Raw genomic sequence first — 20,272 nt, 5'->3', positions numbered from 1 at the left:
TTAAAGGAATAGCTAATCAGTTGCTATCACGTCAGCTATCACGTCTGCTATCACGTCAGCTATCCACGTCAGCTATCACGTCAGCTATCACGCAGCTATCACGTCGCTATCACGTCTGCTATCACGTCAGCTATCACCAGCTATCACGTCTGCTATCAACGTTGCTATCACATCAGCTATCACCAGTATCACGTCTGCACACGTCTTGCACACCACAATAGTGCACCAAGGGCAACCTCACAATGGGTTCATTTACATTTTAGCATACATTTAGCATATTATTTAAGCAGTTGCACATTTTCCCATGTATATATTTAAACATTTGTTCTAGAGTTTATTCTTATATTTCGTTCTATATTATTATGATTATTATTCATGTATACTGTATGTATGTATATTTTTTACTAGTATCTCATTTGTGTTTATATTCTTTGTTGTGTGACTAATGTACGTGTGCTGTTGTAACGCCGTAATTCCCATTTTTTTGGGCTCAATAAATATCTATCACTATCTAAAATATGAAGCTAGAACTAGGAGGCGGTTAGCTTAGCTTAGCATACAAATTGGAAGTAGGAGGGAAGCTAGCCTTAAAAGTTAGATCACCTATCAGCATCTTTAAAGCTCACTAATAAACATGTTTAAGCAAAGCTAATGAGAGTGATATCATCTTCTAATTAATGCATGGCAAGAAGGCAAGTCTATTTCCAACTTTCTTCAATTCACAGTGTAATTATGCAACTTTAAAAATTTGGATGTGTGAATCAGGCATCAGTGGTGCTAGACAGTTATGGTGGGTTCTGGCGGTTGGAGGTGTAAAGAAAGACTTTAAGTGTATGAAATATTATGAAAAGTGGGTTCTTGGTTCGCATTAAATGATTGTGATTGTGTATTTTTTGTTGTGTAAACCCTTCAGTTGAAGCTGAGTTCACTGCAGTCAGAGCTTTTCTCTCTGTGTTCTCTGAACAAAAGCGTTGGCACGTTAAGGCATTCGGTGGTGGCCGTCATAGGTGACAACTCGACAGACACAGAGGAAGATGCCAGATGGACTCTGGGCCGAGGGCCCTGATGGGCACAGATGGGTGGTGGGTGGCACCCACCAGGCAGCACAGACGGCAGTGCCAGCACGAAGACTGGGAAAAGAAGAGAGAGATCACACCACTGTGATACTACACTCCACAGTACTTCTCCCATCACGTGTGTGCCCATGCATTTGATCTTTTCATTAAGGACGTGGTCATATGAATACATGAGTTTGCATAAGTGCATGCTACTGAATGTGTGCCTGTACGTACAGCATATGTCTCTGTTCTTGAGTCTGTGCATGTTCTCAACAAGAAACATACAAGTGCAAATATGTCCTGTGATTCATTCCTCTGTGGAAAAACTGTGGCTCTTTAAGGTTTTAAATATGTTCCAGTCTGTCTACTTGCCAACATCAGTGTACAGCAGACCAAGCACACAAAATTAGAACATCACAGCTTTGACGTGAACTCACACGGTCTATCGGCTGGACCTAGTTAAAACAAGTAATTTAAACCATCTGGGAATGGTAGAAGGCGCAGACCTCTCCGTCGCAGCAAATTTGATGTTGAATTGTCTATTTTACTAATACATGTTGTGCTTTATGTGGTTGACGTTTGACAGGGATGGCTGTGGCTAGGGGTCGCTCACAGGATTGGAAAATCAACTTGCTTAGTTTCCTGCTGACTCTGATAGCCTCCTGCTAACTTCCTGCCAACTCTGCTAGCTAGGCTAGCTAGCCCGCTGGCCATTGAAGTTTTTAAACATCGGAGTAAACACAGAGGAAAAGGTGGACAGGTACATAGCACAAATGAAGTAAAAGAGCAAAAAAGAAAATGGCAAAGATGTCAGCTGTTTTGTGTTCCTTTGCACAAAACATTGATCTTAAACTAAATACCGGATTAATACTCATCATGCACTGGATCTTTTTCTTTACTTTTGTAGGTAGTAAACATAGTCTTCTTGGTGCTGTTTTTTGAACTTACTTGGCAACAGATTTTCTCTGTGAATGACTCATTTTGGTGTGGGACATCAAATGCCGCATTTCACTGCATGCAGCTAACACTACAGCACAGTGGGTGTGGTCTAATGTATTGCAGTGGTTATACTGTACTGTATATATATGTATAGAGAGAGAGAGAGAGACAGAGACAGAGAAAATGGAGATTTTTCTGCATTTGAAATTGTTGGAAACATTTGGGACAGTGTAAGTACACAAAAATATAACATAGGTATATGTAATTTTCAGACTTTCTAATGCAGAAATGTTACGTATTGTACCTTTAACTGTTCACACCAATACAGTAACATGAGCTATTTAAATTAGCCGGATACATGGTTAAACGTAATTTAAAGTAAGCTTTTCAATTATTCCCTGAAAGAACCAAACAGGCCTGCCTTGTTGCCCAAAACAAATTTTCTTCAAAAGAGCCATTTTTCGGTGTGTAGCTTGTTAGACAACGGCACGAACATCGCGCCGGATGTTCCAGCGATTATTCTGGAAATGAACGGCCGTTGATCCAGACTATATTTACAGTGACAAATCGTAGCATCACTTGCTTTGAAGGTCGCTATTTCTGGCCGCTGTACCTAAGCTACCTACGTGGTCACCAAGACAACCATCCCCAGCCTGACGTAACTGCACATTTGACAGGGCTTTTAATATGGTGATTTTCAAGTGAATGGCTTATTTTAAAATGAAAGTGGGTAACGTAATTGGCGCCTGTTTGTTTATTGTGGTGTGGTGAAACGTTGGAAAATGCACAGTGACCATGCAGAAGAAAATGGAAACACATCCTGGCTGTGTCCTGTTTATCTTGAACTGTGTTTATGTACCTGTGTATATGTTTTTGTTGTTAGCCCTCAGGGTTGCAGGATGCCTGACTGCCCACCCGGAGACTCCTGCTCTCTGTTACCCAGAGCAGAGCCTCACAGGGACTTTCCACTGGTCTGGCGCAGTGTTTATTGAACACTGTGCCACCCAGAGAGGAGTACCGGCCCGTCTGGTGGGAACCTGCTTCCGTCACCAAGCACCGTGAAGGAAACTCAATGTTCTAGATCGCCAGGACAAGTTGTAAACATAAGGGTAGAGGTGTTAAAGAGACACAGAGAGAAACATGCAGAAACATCAGACACCAACACACCCACGCACACACACACACCCACACACAACACACACACACACACACACAACACGAACAACAGCTGTACCAGGACATGAGACACCACACACAAGTCATGAATAGATCCCTTAGATAAATAGAAGCAGGGCTACGAAGCCTCAATCGTTATTGCCGTTGCCAAGCTCCCAAACAACAACATCAACAACACAACTGCACATCTCAGCAGGTGAACTGAGGCGACTGCAGCAGCTAATTGTCCCGAGTCAGAACAAATTGTGCTTCATGTCCAATTGCGAGTGTTTGCGAGAGACAGAAAAGTGGTCGGGGAGGCGGGGATGAGATGGAAAAAAACAAAAGTGAGAGGAAGGTGAGAATAAAGGAAGGATCACAGGGGATGAAAGAGAGCGATAGAGATCTTAATCGTGGTGTTTTTACAAGCTTGTAACGCGATCAAAGGAATCCTTGACCTGGTGCTCATTTTTGCCCTGCCGCTGTTTTCTGTTTCTCCTGTATTATGAAAAAAGTATCCTGGGAAAATATTAGTCCAAACACAACATTTCTTGTTGTATGGAATTTTTCAATTTGCGTGTTGATCTTCATAATAGTTTCTCGTGATATGTGTTTATGAGAAACATATATTTAAAAGGGAATTACTGAAAAGATGATATGATATGAAAATATCATGGTATAATGACAAAAGGTGTTCTCGTTCTAATGGCAGTTGGGAGAGGTGTTGTTCTCATGATGAAAGCAATACACTGCACAAAGTTTTCCCTTTGGAAGATAATAATATGAAACTATTTTCACTGCAATGAAAATACTGATCCATGCTGCAGTACTACCTGGCCCTGGATTCACCCTGTGGTAAAGATATTAAACTAGGCTACCGCCCTTCTTTAGGAACTAAGCCACTTGAAAGCCCCTGTCATGTCAGTTGATATTGTGTTTACTATCTCATACAACTATTCAAATAGACATTTTGGATCCCAGATAGTGGAATTATATTGACTTTGAAAATCCCTTGACGTTTTTGCTAGGCAACCCTGATTTTTGCTTGTTTGTGAAACATCTAAACCACGACGACACACTTCTGGGATTGTTCAGGTGCCGCCTGAAATTTGGTCTTTTTATTTTGGCTGGATGTACGTCACCTTCCTCTTTTTTATGTTGCCCTTTTAAACTCTGGTTGATTTTGTGGACTATGTTGAACCTATTCTCAGATGTCTGAAGGGTAAATCCAGACAGCTAGTGTTGTGGAAGTTTCTGTTGCAGCAGAGTGTTTTTGAGAGTGAACAAAAAATAAGAGAGTTGAGAACTTAAATCAAGTTTGGCCTTTTATTTTATTTCTACCTGCAGGTAGGACTAACAATTTCACACAGCACAGCAGCACAATGTGGAAAACACTCTGGGATGTACAGTATATAAGGCAGTTTTTTCTTCTACGTCGTTGAAGACTTTTCCACATTGTGCTGCTGTTCTGTGTGAAATGTTATTCCTATACCTGCAGGTATGAATAAAATACAAAGACCAAGCGTGGTTCAGTTCTCAACTCTCTTATTTTGTTTCACACTCAAAAACACTTTGTTGCAACAGAAACTTCCACAACAAAACTGGCTAGACTATCCGCCAATCTGAGTTTTCTGTTGCAACAGCACAAGCAGATTGGCTGATTGGCTGATGCAGAGCGGAGTGGGGGGTTGGAGTATAAGGTTTGACCATGTCCTGGATGTAAGCTGGGGTGATCCGTTCATGGCCCGTATGCAAGTACTAGTGTCTGAAGTGAATGTGTGCAGCAATTGGTAGCCAGTGAAGAGAGCGGTGAGCAGTGTAGCGTCAGAGAACTTGTGGAGGTAGAATGAGCTGCGGGGGCAGGATGGCACATGCAGGCAGGCCAATCAGGAGGGAGTTGCAGAAGTCTAGACTTGAGATGATTAGAGCCTGAACCAGAACCTGGGCCACTCTGCGTTAGAAGGGAACGTATCCTTCTGATGTATCTACAGGCTTTATATGGACAATGCACATTAATCAACATTTCTGTAAATGTGCCATTGTTAGCTAGTTTAACTGTAGACCTTCATCATCACCAGGTTCAATTTGACCAAATTTTGGTTTACGGGCAAATATCTGTAAAACTGTAATGTCCCGGCCAACCTCAGCAGTTGATTGGCTGACATGGGGGATTGTCAGCTGATTTAGCACACCTGGGACCTGACACCCACCACAGGTGTTTTCAGTTAATCTGATGTGATGTGTGTGATGATTTACGTCTTTCTGAGTCTCTGAGTGAGCTTTTGCAACTATAGAGGGAGAAATACCTTGTCATTCCTGTTGAATAATATTTGACCACAAACCTTTTCTACCCTGAGTCGTGAAGTTTGTGATATGATCATGTCCATCAAAGCTCTGGCCCAGCTTCAACCTGAGAGGTTAGTACCAGGGGCTTTAAGTAAAAGTGGTCCATTGGGGTCGCTCTGGTCTCTCGTTTCCTCAGCTTACAGCCACCCTGCGTAGCTTCTTTTGGTTTGCACCTTAACATTTCCATAAGCACATCTCTCACTGCTGACATGGCTGATCTACAAACTAACCTTAGACTTGTTTATTTTCATTTTCATCAAAGATGTCTGAGAGGGTTTAACAAGTTCAACAATGTGCAGTTTGATAAACTGAGAGAAAATACTTGTGTGAACATGAAAAATCATCAACTGGGGTAACTTGATTTTCACACAGCGACACGGATATGTTGTCCTAGTAAAATAACACGGTGACTCAGTGTTTAACTGCGGTCACACAGCAAGATGTTCCAGTTCCTTGGCTCTGTCCATTCTCTGAAGAGTTTTCATCCTCCACGTGTTGCTCAGGTTTCTCCAACAATCCAAAGACATCCAGGTCAAGCACAGCAGAACCAAGAGTGTGAGCATAGTGTGGATAGCGACCAGAGTGTTTCTTTTGGCACTATGCTTGGTGGGATAGGCTCCAAACCCCTGTGCCCTATAATAAACAGGTGAAGAGAGTGAATGACTGAATGTTCTCATGGGTGGGAGCGCTGCAGGACTCTCTGTCAGTCAGGTTTGTTACAGGACTTTCCCGTGATGTCCAGGCAAACATGGCCCCTGCGGATATCAACAATGCATTGATGGAGAGAGCACAGATTTGTATGTCAGTGTCAGTGTAAGTGAAAAATAATGGATGAGCGACTGCATTCTGAGGTGTTTTGTTCATTGTGGGTTCTGGTATCAGCTGCTCTTGGTATGCTTCCGTAGCTCAAGGCACTGAGGACACGAGGGGTTTCAAAGTTCAGGAGCAAAGTGAAAAACTGGAATTAGCATTTCTAAGCCAACTTTAAAGCTGCTGTAATCAATATTTATGTATAAAAATGGATCAAATGATTTTGTGTCATTTTTAAAGCTGTCACATGAGACATGTTGAGTTTGATGGGATCTTTAAGCTCCCAAACAGTTTTAAAAAATTCAATTTTTCCAAAACGACTCATGCAGTACAGTTCAAACATTCTTGGTCAAGCTTTTACAGCAGGCATGTGTCTATGTGAATGTCCATGTGCAGCTAGTGCTGTAGATTATGGCATTATATTGCTGGAGAAAATTGCATGAGTTTTTATGTAGCTAGACAAGAAAGTCCCAAGAAGACCGCAAGGATTGTTGTATTCAAGTAAAAAGCAGCATAACTGGCTTTGGCAGTTTGATTTTGGTTTGTTTGACTTGGTTGAATTTTATATTTTCATCCTATACACAATGCCAACAGGACAAGATCATATTTGTTTTCATATGTAGATAACCACAGGACAGGACATCCTTAAGCCTTGGTCATACTCGGGGTGACACTGTGAGCGGGGCCTCCGTAGATGCCGCGCACGCTATGAGATGCCACGGAGACGTTAATGCTCAACGCATTGTTTTTTTTCCGAAAAAATGGAGGGCACACCAACAACGTATACTGTGAAAAAGCCACAAGTAGTAAGAAGAAAAGAGCGGAAGTAAAGAAAGCAGGCAGCCTGGCTACAGGAGTAAACACAGACGTACTACCAAACATTACATTCATCTACTCTAATTTAACGTGGTTGTCGTTTATTCCAAATCCAAATAATTGTCTGCCTCTAACACTCTAACAATCTTTCAAAGACACAGTTTTTTAGGTTTGACAAAGCAATCTCTTGATTTTACACTCTCCGGCAAAAGTGTCTTCTCTTCCCATTGTGGTGTCTCTTTGACATATATATGGCTATGGATGAACTGAAACCACAGCGCGCGGCGAGTTATAAAAATTCAGAGGTGGACAACCACACGGCATGACAAATTGCAGGGCCTTCAACCTGGAAATGACAGACGTTGTGACAACGTTTTATGGCTGGCACACCTCTCGCCAGTACACCACGGCGACCATAAACCTACCGTACTTCACACTGCCACGACTTGAGCGTCTAAAGTTACCGGAAGTCATTCATTTCAATGGAAGCCGGCGTCTGTCGGCGTCGCGTTTTGGGCGTTTTGAGCGTGTTGAGCGTCAATCAGAAAGTTGAAATTTTTCAACTTTATGGTAATGAGCTATGACGCGGTTCAGCGGCAAGCAGCGGCTAACGCCAGTCGCCAATCGGAATATAGACGTCCTTCGCGCTGGCTGATCCTGGAGAAACAATCAATGTAATCTTTCGTTCCTACCAAAAACATTAATTCTGAGGACAAGCTCATAATCGCCGTTGCTGGGTTACCTTTCGTTTATTATATAAAGTTGTTTGTACATAGGAACAAGTTAACAGACCGCTACAGAAAATCATCATTCCACAAGCAATAACACTTTTTAACATGTCATCACGGGTCGTGCAGATAAGACTTTGGGCACCACACTACTGCACTAATGCAACCTGCACAATTTGGTTTATTACATGTAGCTACATTTTACATTTTAACATTATTTAAGCAGTTGCACATTATGTTTCCCATCCTGTACATATTCAAATATTTGTTCTTTTTTACTCTTTCGAATTATTATTTCATGTATATTGTATGTATGTATATTTTTCCTAGTATTCATTCATATTTATATTCTGTGCTTTGTGAATGATTTTGCTGCTGTAACACCGTAATTTCCATTTTCTGGGATCAATAAAACATCTATCTATCTATCTATCTATCTATCTATCTACGTACCTGCGGTCACATCCGTCACAGTGAAGTCCGGCACGGGTCCCTAGGTTAGTCTGGGTACTAGCTAGATTAGTCCGGCGGGTGCTCGCTCGCCTGCACGGGCTACGGCTCAGCGGCTAACGAGCGAGCTAACTGCTAAAAGACTCCGTTGCGACAATAATACAACTTCTGTCATTATATATGTAATTTATAAAGGTTTCTAGTGTCAGTATTGGCCGTGGCTGCGTGCGCTTCTCCCGGTCGGACAGAAAACGCCGCCACGTCAGAGCGGCCAAAGCGTCACAAAGCTTCCCCGTACTTTTTGTCAAGCGTCCTTGGCGGGGCGGCCAGAGCTTTTTTGCAGCTCAAGTCGGTGGCGGTGTGTACGTACGGCTAGTGTTACAGTGGAAGCTACACTTGATGTGTTGGCCACTGGGGGCAGCGGAACAAGCTGTATTACTGTATAAAGTTAAATGTTGGCATACAGTTTCCCATTTATACATCCCACAGACACAGAGCAACATTTTCTTTTATTTTGAGTTATGTTCCTGGCCATCCCACGTTTCCCACCAACTCGTGAGGAAAATATCTAGCTCTTTAATTGCAAAATGTTCCACTATGTTCACCAACTAGCCGCTGACTATGTATGTTAGTCATTTACTGGGCAGGTGGCACACATTGAGTTTATCAGTGGTTATTTTACTGAGGACAGCTGCCTATATTTGGAGATGAGGTTGATGAGAACTGTGAGACTGTTGTGGGCCGTAAAACCCAAACAATGAGCTAAAAGACGCTCCGTAGAACTGAGAGGAACTGCAGAGTTGGGTTGGTCACTATCAGTGATCCCTTGCACATTACATATTGTTGTTTGATCCATTGTTCATGTAAAAATAGACTGAAAGGACTTTGGACTTTGTAAGAGACAGGACCAGACAGAATGAGACTTAGAGGAAGAGGTCTGGACCTGGGTATCATTCACCTATCATGGGTTACAGTCGGAGAAGACCAGTGTGTTGAGACCTACATTTCAAGAAGTATTATTGTTATGACTTCCAATTTTTATATGCAGCAATCAAGCTAAATTCATCACATTGCAGGGTTACTAACCTTCAAGCTGATGTTTTTTTTTTTCCTTTACTACCTCAACACTGAATTTGAAAGATGGTAATTTTACGTTTCCAATCCCTTCAAAATCATTTTGAATTATTCTTTTTTGATCCACTCCCGGGCCCAGACTGTCTCTGTCAAGGAAAACAACAAGAAGAGCAACATACACAAAAGGGTTATATCAGAGCAATGAAAACAAACTACTTCCCTTCTATTTCAAGTGTGTAAATATCACTACGTGGTAGACAGACACCGTTTACATAAGCAGGGCTTCAATTACAAGCTGTGAGAATGGCAGGGCCTTTAGCCTCCCCTTTAGGACTGTCCCAAAAGCTGCCGCGTCTCCTCCATGACGATGATTAAAGGGCGCATGTTTGCCTCAGGTATGTGGCAACCACTTCGGGCTGATCTTAGCTCCCCTCATGCTTCCAGGAATGTATGGGAGCTACACAGAGAAGATAGAAAAGTACCACTGTGTGGGAAAAACACTTCCACTTCTCCAGGCTTCTCGCTCAGCCACATGCAGTAGGTGCACCATCGGGGCTGCACTTTCACCGCTGGCATGCCTGAGAATATATGGCTTGGGAGGACCCTGGGAATCAGTGGAAGCCAAGAGGAGAGAATTATGGGCGTTGTTTCACTTTCTAAGTCGTGAGAGTGCTGAGAAGTGAAACTGAGAGCTTTTGATGATGCCTGTAATAACCAAGTACAGATTGAATGACTGAATAAACCTTCACCTTTGAAGAAAAAAAAAAACTTTCTGTTATTATGACTGGTGGCACACCGCTTTAAGAGAGGAGCACATAATCACACATTTTGGTTGGAGAATTATGTTAACACAGGTGATTTTTCTAAGTCCGGTGAAGATTGTTCCTCCACCTTGTAAAATCCCTACACCCAACCACAGCAAATGACTTGTTGAAGGGCACTGGCCTCAGATTTCTAAAGGGTTCGGTATGCTTTAAACAAAGTCATTTGTGAGAAGGTCTATCCAAAGTAACATCTAAAGGCAAAAGTCAGTTTCGTAAAAAGCAGCTACAACATCGTCAAGGTGTGGAAAGAGTTGATCAACCATCCATAAAGCACTTTTTGCTAGAAGCTAACATAGTGACATTCAAATGCAAGTTATTTGTCACTTAGTATCTCCATACCAAATACCAAAACAGGAATACATAGTGGATAACCATGCAACATATAAACTGGGCCTTATTGGGGTTCGAACTTACAACTTTCATTGTGCTGCAAAAACGTTTCCATGATCTGGCACTTAGCCAAGGTACACCATATTATATTATAACGCCACCACGTGTTGGCCTCGAGTTGTATTCAGATCGCATTCAATTCAATTTTGTTAAGAATGAGCGTGCCAACAAGACAAGAGCCTTGACGTATGGGTTTAAGCGGCAGTTAACTCTTCAAATCCAACATTTTAAATGAGCGAGCTGACAAACTAAAAAAGAGGTATCACTTCTTTTGTGGGGTTAAAGGAAAACAAATGGTAGCCGTGTGTGTGTGTGTGTGTGTGTGTGTGTGTGTGTGTGTGTGTGTGTGTGTGTGGATATGACCCAGTTTGCCAAGGCCCATGTTTTCAGATGGTTGTGTCACTTGTCCACTACTGGTCAATTCTTCAGCTCTCTCTCTCTCTCTCTCTCTCTCTCTCTCTCTCTCTCTCTCTTTCTGTAATCTTTTATCTTTCGACAGAAATATTATTTGCTTTAAAATCAATGCCTGCCTTGTAAAATCTCAAACTGACCAAACTTACTAGACATTATTAGCTTTTTGATCAGTATATAAAGATTGATTTTTTTTTGTACATACTTTTAGCACAACACCCGATGGAACGTCAGTATCTCTGGAAAGATTTGAATCTCGCCTTTTGTATTAAGTAATGAATCTGAAAAAAAAGAAAAAAAAATGTCATTATTTGTGCCTGAACTGTAGTGATCTCTTTTGCCATCAACATGTTGCCACAACCGTTTGTTCCTCCTGCTCTGTTCAAGGTGACTGTGTCAAAGCTCGAGGCGTGACTCAGCATTATTGCATGTCAACAGTCAGCCTGGCTTCCTCCTATTAAATAAAACAGTCTGTCATGGCACAGCTCTGGAACAGTGTGACCCCAATCCAGTGCCAACAGATTTATATCCTGTTTACCTGACTCTAGCCTTCTCTGGTTGGGAGTCACCTCTCCCATCCCACTCTGTCCTCTTTTTTTCCCCTCTTCTTCTCATCCTTCCCTGCCCTCCTCCTTATCTCCGCTCGTGCATCACATCTTTTCCTCCTGAAGTTTTTGTCTTGTCTTGTGTGTTTACTTGCTGTCCAATCCTGCTCCTTAATTTTGCCTTGTCATCCTCCTACCTGCTTTTCCTCGACTCCTCTTCTCTCCTTCTCCCCTTTGTTTACCTGTAGTCCTGTAACTACGGTGATGGCCACTGTTGTCACAGTGATCGTGTTACAACTAGGACAGCCAGTTTCGAGAGAGAGGGAACAAGGGATTCAAAATAATAAGCCACTATTGTTCCCAAAAGGCTTTTTCTCAATCTCTCTCTCCACTCCCATTACACAATCGGAAAAGGACATCAGATACACACTTGTACATGAAGGAACAAATATGTACACACGCAAGTAAATGCACAATCAGGCACATTGTAAGCTATACAGTGTGTATGATGATTAACATGTATGAATAAAAGTAGCTGAATCAGGCCTAAAGGGTTATCCAGTGTTTTAGTATTACATTAAGATAGGGGACTTGCAACCGTGCTTGATTGGAAAAGAGGTTATAATATCCTGACTTTTAAGTCTTGTGTATGGCTAAAGTTCCAAAATGCTGGATCCTGTGGTACCGATAATGCTAACTATATAACTGCCTGTTAAGTGTTAAAATTTGACTGAATTGCTTTTCTGCCTGTTAGCCAAATTCTTGTTAGGAGGAGGTTAATTTTCAGATTGCACTGAAGCTGTGATAGCGGTGTCCAGAAGCAGTTAACTTAACATGTTCAAGCGTTGTCATTACTGTAAATCGACCATTTTTGGCTATCGAATCGGCGATAGGCGAAAATGGTGTTCCCATAATGTTAAGATGTGAGGTTTTCAGGTTTTCCTTTTATGTTGACATAGAGCAGGTCAAGGTGCTATGAAAACACTGGGAAAGTGTCAAAACGCTCAATCCTCAGTGAAATGCACACAGCACCCGTATTCAGAAACTATGCCTTTAAACAAGCCGTCAGGACTTGAAAAGGTGCCGCTGTACAGACCCGATACAGCCATTCGCCGAGTGCTATGATGGTGCCGAGACGGCAAGAGCGCAGATGCAGAACACCCGGAAACAATGACCAATCAGAGCAGACTGGGCTTTTCAGGACTGGGGGCTTAAAAAGACAGGTGCTAAAACGGAGCCTTTCACACAGAGAGTAAATATATGTATATTGAGTCAGACAGTATTAGAAAAGTAATGTGTTTTTTGAACATTAAAGCGTGTAAACATGTTCTAATAGAAACCCAAAACACAAGAATAGACATTAAAATGAGTGTGAAATGGGACCTTTAATGTGTCTTAACTTTCTTTATTATTACAAACAAAAGCTTCTCCAGTGCCACAGAAGACTTTAATCCAACTAAATGCATTATATCATGTGCAATGAAGGATTTTTCCTGAGAGATGCCTAGCTGACACGTGTGTGTGAATAAGTGAAGGTAGAGGGAGGGCTGGAATTTCTGAAAACCCATATAGGTGTTTTAAGTTAATCTAATTAGACCCCTTCCCAGGACTGAATGGCATTTTCCTGAGTCTCCTGTTAGCTATGTTGCAGAACAAATTACACGTTTTGTGTTGGTAGATGAAGATTTGTGACCTAAAAAATTGCCATTCAAAGCTCTGGCCCATCTTCAACCTGAGCAGAGGTCTAACCATCAGAATAACTGAAAACACCTGTGTGGTTCAGAGGCTTTAAACGTGTCACATTTAAAGCACAGAGAAGACGATAAACAAAGCTGAGGCCAGTGCTGAGCGGTGGATTTTCACTCACGCTCCTGCGTAGAAGCCACCGCTGTTCTTCTGGCTCCGCTGCAGCTGTGCACAAATTCCCACAGGCCTTTTTTTTCGTCTTCGGCAACCCAGAGTACCACAGGAAGCTGAGCTGGCGAGCAAACACTTCAGTTTTACAGGAAGCGAGTGAGTGCAATGCAGTATAACCTGCAGCAGGGAACTCAGATGCTGGCTGGACAGAACTAGGTCACATTGAAGCATCATAACACACAACAGCCAAGTGGAAATATGGTTGAGCTGCAAGGCCACTGATTACGGCCTACTTTCTTCCTCTTTCTGCAATCATGCTATTTTGGAAAGTTATATGGCTTGTAAAAGAGTTTTGACACAGGCAATATAGTAAGTATTTATTGAGCAATCCTTTTCGATGTAGAATGGGATTCAAATTTGTATTTCTTTCATAAAATGGTTATGTAGAAAGGACTCTCTTCTTAAATCCAGGAGATTTTCAGTACACAATAAAAAACAGTCAAGGGATCAATACAGCCCCCGGATGCTTTTCTTTTTTCATGTGATCTCTGTGTTCGTTTGGAGGTCGAATGAGAGCACATAAACTCAAAATAACTTTCTACAAACCACCTTTCTCTTCCATGCCAAACAAGAGAGAAAACACAACAGTAACAGGGAAACTGGAAGCCAACCAGAGAGAGATACTGATGTGGGTGTTCAGGTGGATGGCAACGATCCCAGGACACTTTGTTATTTAACAAGCAATGATGCTGCCAGGGATGCGGATACTCCCAGAATTCTTTTTATTTATTTATTTTTTTAGGTAGACAAGGAACCACACAGGCCATTAGCTTAGTGGCTAAAAGAGTGCTTTAAGCAAGTGGTGAGAAGTTTACAGAGGAGGATTGTTTCTGCTCCACTGACTGCCGTGCTAGAATTCAGAGTCCAGCATCACAACAGCATCACTGTAAAGAGTTCAGTCACTGTCCTCCCGGCAAATGTGTGAATTTAAAAACGTTTAATAAAACCCACACTTCCGCAAGTGTGGTAGATATAAATTTCCCCGACAATCTTGCACTGATGTGTCTATGTCAGTTCATACATGCACATGTTTGCATTGTCTCCTGTCTCTATTTGGTCCTGAGGACACTATGATGTCACCAACACGGCTCACCCACCCAGTCTGTGGTATAAAAGGTTACGCATATGAAGTATTATGAAGTATCCCATCCGTTTTTGTGTTGGGATCTATTTTGGGAGCTTTCCGCTATACTAAACAAAGCATTTGAGCCAGACCCACGTGAATCTGTGTTGACAGAGATACATGATACAGCTCAAATTTACATGAAGCACGATTATATTTATGTGACATCTAGGCTGAAAGCAGAGGAGCCAAATCTTTCTCCATTACACTATTACCACAAAGAACCAGGAGTGACAAATATCTCTTTTTATGAGTCTTATCACTGCATGGAAACAACACATTTAAATGAAAATGCATAAACAAGTCAAGTAAATCTCTAATTCAAAGCACACATTTCCTTCCAACAAGTCCTACAAACCATCTGACAATACCTGTTAATTATTCCTATCCTCTGATGCAAGCCATAAAAGTGTTTCATTAATTAGCGCCCCCTAGAGGTGGCAAAAAATACGACCAACAGGAGCAGAGAATGTAACGGTTGCCGTTTTATACATGTTGTAACCTTAAAACGAACACAGTATGATCACGTTTGAGCTAAAAAGTGAGATGACTAAGTATAATAGTATAATTCTAAGTATAATTTCACATGAGGAGGCACGTTGGGGTGGTGGATGGGTTGACAAAACACAAGACTTTCACTCAGGAGACTGAGCTGTGTGTCCTGTGTGATAAGTTAACTGTCCCTTTTTTTAAATTAACCAATCTTAGTCTGTGACACAATGGCGCTTGTGCCGTCCAGTACATCTCATACTTACAGCTGATCCATTCTCGCGACACGACTGAAGTATTGTGTCGCAACGACATACATCCATGGTTGATGCTACACGCGCCTGACTTGCAGCTGATTGGACGGCTGTGTCACATCGGTCTGGCTGCTCGAGAATTTCAAATCACTGTCATGGGGGGTCGAACGGAATACAATGTCATATTTAAAAAAAATAGTTCACTGAAACGTGTTTCTGAAAATGTAATCGAGAAAAATAGTCCATTCTGTTACTGAATCTGTCTTCATTTCAGATCAAGAAACGTCAGTTTGAGAGACTTTTGTCTACTTCTATTGGGCAGTACAACGGATTCATTTGCACAAAGATGAGCATCGGCCAACTTTGTGACACGCAGCATTTTTTTCAAATGCAGCACCGCCTTCCCAAAATGCTTTGCGTGCACATTGAAGTCGCTTGACGTCACCCATAGGAATAGAGTGGAGCGCGGCACAACAGAAGCAACGCACGGACAAATGGATCACCACCGTTAGGGTTAGTAAAACATCACAGACTGGCGTAAAAATGAAGTGGTCAAGTGGTTTTACGGGACTCATTTTAGGCTAATCCCTGATGTTTCACAAACTCTTTTGTTGCCTAGACTTAAGTACTTCCGTTTCACAATGTTAACTTTGTGTTCAAACCTGCGGCTGTTACGTGAAAGAGAAGGGTCACGTGATTCAAATTTCCCTCATGGTCACGTGTTACGGTCACATGTGTAAAATGGTCATCATGCGTCAGTAAATAGATCGGTCCTATGTGTTGTTTTGGGAGTCATTGACAATCAACCTGTTTGGTTCTTTAGGTAGGCTTGTGGCTCGAAGGTACAGTGGTCGCCCCTCAAACACAAAATTGGCGGTCAGGCCACATATCAAAGTATCCCAAGACACTGAATCCCAAGCTGCTCCCCGGATGCTGCATGTATAGCTGTCCACTGCTCCTGATACTTAGGATGGGTTTAATGCAGTAATTGCATTTCATTACACTGTACTGTGCGTATGTGACGAATAGGAATTGTAGTATTGGGGTTTTGCAGGGGGTTAATATTGGCTTGGGGCAGTTACTTCCTAGTCTCAGGCAACCCACAGTGACAATAAGACTCCAGGTTCTAGCTCTATACTTACAGTACATTAAAGCACAGACATAAGAGTGGTAGTGGACTTGTCATCTAATTAAGCAAGAAAGTGAATATGCGCATTTCCCAAAATATGTGTCTGCATTAGGCAAATCAAACAAACATAACTTGTTGTTGTTGTTAAAAGTGCTCTTATACCTTTCTAGTTATAGTGGCACATGGCAAAGAGGGGTTTTATTGTCTTGATATCATGGTTCATAGTAGAAATTATTTCCCTGATTAAATATGATTATCATTGGGGGCGAGATAATAGGGCAGCTGATGAACTTCGAGGTGAAATTTACACGTTAATGTTAGGTTTTCAGTTCACGTCACACCCTACAGGTCTAATATCAGATATTAGGACACTATTAAGATGTCTGACAAACAAGCTTTTAAAGTCCTTTTTTATTTGTTTTGTAGTCCAGCTCCATGTGAGTGACATCATTCCTGGTCAACCGTTGCTGACTTTGGTATGCAAAGAGCCAGCTGTCCGAGCTGGAGTCACGAAGCATCCTGATGAAGTCACAGAGAGGCAAATTTTGTGTGTGTGTGTGTGTGTGTGTGTGTTTAAGATGTTGTTAGTATTCCAACATTTCCTTTCCATTTTCCTACATTCTCTTGTCATCTTCAAGCAAACAAACACACAACATGCACTCTTCATCACCCACGCTTCTGCTCACGCACACGCACTCTGTCTTTTATTCTTTTGACTCTCCTCAATGTGAACTCTTAAAAAAAATATCCACAGCAGGATGATAACACATGATGTGACAGCGTGGACCATGCTGATTACTGAAGCGGAGAGGACAAATGTGCAGCATGGTTGAATAGAAGGGGAGAAAATCACTGCTCAGCAACTTTATTACACTGACTTACTGACTTCAGACTATGTGAAAAAATATGTACTCTATATGTATATTTATATATATACACACACACATGTGTGTCAATGCTGTGAAGTCAGCCAATGCCAGCATGCCTGGCTGCTGGGAGGGATGCTTACCCAGCAGACCTTGGGTGTTCAATGGAAGGCCAGAGCACAAATGCAGGTCACAAGGAGCTTGAGGGAAAAAGGATATAAAGTTAAACAATATATACAAAGTCCTACATACATGAAAGCATAATATCTTATTATCTAGTCTGTTACAGTTTAATGTACTTCTTTGAACATTGTGCACACAAGCATGACTTAAGCCACGTGCCATAGTGCAGTGGTAATCAGTGGAGAGGATATTAAGTGTATATTTAGATTGAGGTACGGAGGAATTCACTGATTATGGAAAATGGAAAAAGCTTTTGCTTTCTGGCAGGTTCAATGATGTTGTGTTGTGACCATGTTGTGACCTGTGTGTACAAAAGAAATGTGAACTCTTCCACAATGTAGGGCAAAGATCATTATCTTTATCTTTTCATGAGTTCTATATTTTAGTGCATTGCCTGTTGAGGTTTAGGAAATTGTAAAATAAATGTAAAATAATTTAGCCTTTTACATTTTCAAATGTCAAAGTGAACAAGACTTTCCTGATCTACTGTTTTCAGGGAAGACGGGGGCAGTGACAAAAAGGCGCTCTCAAGTCAAACAGTTTTCAGCCTTTGGGCTGTGGTCCGATTTAATAAAATGTTATCAGAGCCATATGTCCGCTTGAATACAAGTCTCAGTTGTCATGACAGAGTAGCTGTTAAAATGCTTTTAAAATAATTTTATTAAACTACACACTGCATATGATCCATCATCTGAACAAATGTAGTCACCAGCAGCCACACAACAAGTGTTCTGTACAGAATAAGAAATTAAATCAGACAAATAGCAGTTGATATCCCTCCCATTCAAAATCAATAAAAAGTTTATATAAAACATAATCATGTTGAGTCTATTCTGAAACAATCAGCTGTTAGATCAACTGAGAGGCCGCCATTTCCCTGCGTGCCCTGGGTCCACTTGGGTCAGTGAAAAGCAACTGCACCGTCTGCGTCTCAAATCTGCGGCCGCCTTGATCCCGTGAGGTTATCGTTGCCCACGTGTGCATGATGTCAGAGCAAGTCGGGATCAAGTCGGACACAAATCTAACCGGCATGCATTGGGGGCCGATCGTCGGGCATTGATTCTGCGCAGACCTGGCTCATCTCGAACGAGCCTATTGTGTCATCTGTTGCAATAGAAAAAGCATATGTGTAAATCAAATGAAAGCAAAACAATTGGGAATATGCTTATCTGCTTTCATGGATGTCAAGATAGATGTCCCTCTCATGTCTGTACATATGCAGCTAGTTAGCTCAGCCAGCATGTAGCATATAGATTGGAATGAATGAATGAATAAAACTCATTGCATGTCTTTGAGAAAGTCAGCATGTAAGATTAACGACATTGTTCCTTTTATGCCTCTGGCTCTTTTTTTTGCCCAGAGGCACAGAGCTGCCATCCATGTGCTGTGTTGTGGGTGGTGGGTGTGTGTGTGTGTGTGGTGTTGGAGGTATAGCTACATTTGTGGGGACCAAAAATTGTGAAAAACAGTATACTTATGGGGACCTGAGTGCTTTGTGGGGACCAATGCTGGTCCCCATACCGTTAAAGGGCTTTTTGAGGACTAAGACTTGGTTTTAGGAGTAGGGTTAGAGTTAGGTTATGGTTAGGGTTAGGGTGAGGGTGAGGGTTAGGCATTTAGGTTTGATGGTTAGGTTAGGGTAAGGCGCTTTTTTAAGGGGGGGGGGGGGAAGCATTATGTCAATGACTGGTCCCCACAAAGATAGGCAGACACGACTCTGTGTGTGTGTGTGTGTGTGTGTGTGTGTGTGTTGTATTCATAAGGCCTCCTTTTACAAAGAGTTGCTCCTAGCAAATAAGTTTTTAGGAAAACTCTTAGAATTATGACATTTCCATTTGCACATAAGACTAATTCATGGTAAAGATAACAGTTATTCAAAATCATCTAAGCCCTTAAGAAGTGAGGGCCCCAAGGTGAAAAACTGTTAGAAGAAAGGAAGAGGACATTTAAGAGGCATAAGAGTTTCTTAAAGGTGCTCTAAGCGACGTCATGTTTGTGGCCGTTAGTAGACCCTGGTCTGTCTACAGAGCCTGCATTTTTTTTAAACAGAGAAAGGTGTTGCCGAAATATTCTCCAAAAGCTAAATGACAAGAGACATAATGAAACCCTACAGTAGCAATGGGCGATGTAGCAAAAAATACGATGATAAGTCTTTCCAAATTGATCAACATCAATATGTATCACGATATATAATTTGATAATGCTGCCAGTTTGAAGAGCATCCTTATAATGACTCAAGAAACCAGAGGGTTTATTAATTCAATTACAGAATATAGTTCATTAATGTAAATTATAGAATTACATAATTTAACATTTCACTGTGCAAACATTAGACTTAGACACTTAGAATTAGACAGACTTTGTTGTCAATCAACTGCAAATTCACATATAGCACAGTTGAGCTAGATTTTGTTGCAAGGCTCCAAAGAAGGACAAGAAACAGAAGACAAGTAAAAAGAGAAAAAGTATAAATATAAGTATGTGAAATATAAAGAATGTGCAATACAAAAATTAAAAATGTTTTATCATTGTTATTATAAGACGATTATGATTATTGCAAATGTCAATAGCAGCGGGATGTATTGTAGGGAAATAAACATTATAAATTTAAAGTTACATTAGTGCAAATTGGTTTCACAGTGTCCGTGTAAAGTGACAAGTGTCGTATGCATGGGAGGGGGAATTATTGGGAGTTCAGCAGTCTTGTGACGTGGGGAATTTATCTGTTGTGGAACCTGGTTGTTCTGCATTTGAAGCTGCTGAAC

General features: G+C 41.5%; 2 long non-coding RNA genes across 2 annotated transcripts in view; one reads left to right on the top strand and one right to left on the bottom strand.

Moving 5' to 3' along the window:
• LOC116673055 (uncharacterized) overlaps positions 1-3,225 on the bottom strand; it is a 17,332-nt gene extending 14,107 nt beyond the window's left edge. The window contains exon 1 of the long non-coding RNA XR_004327723.1: positions 3,189-3,225. This is a non-coding gene — a long non-coding RNA (uncharacterized LOC116673055). The remainder of the gene's footprint in view (positions 1-3,188) is intronic.
• LOC116673061 (uncharacterized) overlaps positions 1-20,272 on the top strand; it is a 26,068-nt gene that overhangs the window by 3,750 nt on the left and 2,046 nt on the right. The window contains exon 2 of the long non-coding RNA XR_004327728.1: positions 12,827-12,843. This is a non-coding gene — a long non-coding RNA (uncharacterized LOC116673061). The remainder of the gene's footprint in view (positions 1-12,826; positions 12,844-20,272) is intronic.

The sequence above is a fragment of the Etheostoma spectabile genome, chromosome 23 (genome assembly GCF_008692095.1).
Source record: "Etheostoma spectabile isolate EspeVRDwgs_2016 chromosome 23, UIUC_Espe_1.0, whole genome shotgun sequence".
Classification (NCBI taxonomy): domain Eukaryota; kingdom Metazoa; phylum Chordata; class Actinopteri; order Perciformes; family Percidae; genus Etheostoma; species Etheostoma spectabile.
Note: the sequence above shows the minus strand (reverse complement) of the source record. Positions and strands in the feature narration are given on the sequence as shown.